Consider the following 2,231-nt stretch of genomic DNA (forward strand, 5'->3'; position numbering starts at 1 on the left):
GAAACCCACGGTTTGAAAATTTTCAATGGGCGAGAAGGAAAAAGTCGTCACCATTAAAACAGAGGAAGAGGAGGAAGACTTGCACGCCCTGATTACCCAATTTGAGGCACAAGACAATGAGGCAGAGGATGCCTCCCAAAAGCATTTCGCAACAAAGTTACCTCCTTACATCCCCCTATGGAAGGGGAAAGCAAAGGTACTGAAGGACCTGGTCGCCACGAAGAGTGTGCTCCAGAACCTGCTCCTCCCTGATGATATAAGGTTTGAAGGTCCTCCATTGGGATGAGTACCTGCTATGAAGTTCGTAGATTGGTACCTCGTGGACAGCGAGAAGTTCCCACAGTTGGCTATGGAGAAGTTAATAAAGCATAAATGGTTGCATGGTGTTGAGAAGGCTGGGTTACTCCATCTGTGATGGATACCCCACTACCACCATGCGCCCATCACTATTTTTATCATCAGGTAGCTACTGTGCCTGGTGCATGATGGGTATGTCTGGCTGGAAGATATGATTCCCATCATGGCCAATATGGTTCACCAAACTTCTCGACTGCCAGTCAAAGGAAATGACCCCGCGGCCATAGCTGAAAAAAGCAGTGACTTGGCCCTCACAAAAGCTATGAAGGCCAAGTATAAACTAGAAAATAGAAAGCGGGGGTACACAATAACAAGTATTAAAGACCAAGGGGTGCACGTAGCCGCCCAGCTGCTGGCTGGCAAGCTAATGAGGAAATGTCGCACCAACAAAGTACTAGCATCTATGATTGTGTTGGCAGAGCAATGCACAGAGGGGGTCCAGTTCAACTCGGTGCAGTTCCTATGTGACAAATTCTTGACGAACTACCGGGAGGCCCAGGAGTAGGGTAAGAGCTTCCACTATGCATGGTTGCTCTTATCCATATTGTTGGTTGCAGGGGAGCTGCCAGTGGACAGCCAGTTTCCCACTATTGAGGGTGACTTGCCTGAAGCCGTAGGTACACCTCGCTCTGGGCTACAAAAGACATGAACAAGATTCGCGAGATAAAGGTGTTTTGGGTGTTCGTGGAGGTGAGCATCCGAACCTGGATCAACCGCAAGCTGCACTTGTCCCCTATAGTTCATAATAGCCTGCAAAGCATGACAGAATTCAAGGTGGATATGCATAACTTGTATATTTGAGAGCGAAAGGATCCAACATGAAAATGGGTGAAGATCTAATTCATTACAACGGATGATGCGGTGTTTGTAGTGATGGATTCATGGCCTCTAGAGTGGCACACCCCGGACTTGGTAGAAATGGAAAAGGTCGTAGCTCGGCAACAAAATAAGGACACCAAGATTGACCTCATGCAACTGGCTGAGAGGAAGCGCCAGGAATAAGAAGCAACCACATGATAGAAGTGGCTGATGTAGCAGCAGTAGCACAGATGGTAGAGACCACAATCGTGCCAGCCAGAGAGACCGAGGAAGACCAGGAGATGTCCTCGGGGTAGCAAACTAAGGAAGTGGACAGGGAGGAGGACCGTGCGGACCCCAGTACAACATCAACACAACTCAAGCAGCTGTGCAACCCAGAGAAAACTGTCCCCAGGAAGAAAGGGAAAGCCACAAAGACATCCGACAACCTGATCACGCTCACAGAAGGTGATCTATTGGATATCAGCAAAACGATTCGGGAAGTCGCGGAGGGCGCATTCTAGGGATTGCAGATGCAGTAAAACACTGTGTTGGGGGTTCTTAGTGCACAACTACAAGGTTTACAGGTACAACACCCCCAAACAGGCACAATGGCACAGTATGTCACAGCAAGAACCGCTGAGGCTGAACAGACGTTGTGTGCCCATATGAGTAACACCTTCATATTTCTTGAAGGCACGCTAGCAGTAGCAAGCGAGGATGATTGGGCTACGATGAGAAACATGAGAGGCGTCTGCTTGAACTTAGCTTCCCTGGGATGCGAGATACTATACTAGCTGCAAGATGGGGTCATCGTCGAACTCCATGCCGGGAAGGCTGAGCGTTCTAGGTCCTACATGAACAGAAAATCAGCATGGACCAGCTTAGCATCCAGAGGGATGAGTTGGTTGCACAGGTTAGCAGATTGGAGCAGGCCATAAAGGATGAATGCAAGAGCATTCTAGAGTTGTCCATACTAGCAGAGCTACCAGTAGCAGAGCGGGTCCATAGATTGGAGGCCGGAGTCCACGAGGCCAGGAGGAAACAACAAAGGTTGAGTTGGAGCTGAACCTGCA

This window comes from Pinus tabuliformis, chromosome 2_2, assembly GCF_031772625.1.
Source record: "Pinus tabuliformis cultivar Carrire ecotype Pingquan chromosome 2_2, CPIR1, whole genome shotgun sequence".
NCBI classification, from domain to species: domain Eukaryota; kingdom Viridiplantae; phylum Streptophyta; class Pinopsida; order Pinales; family Pinaceae; genus Pinus; species Pinus tabuliformis.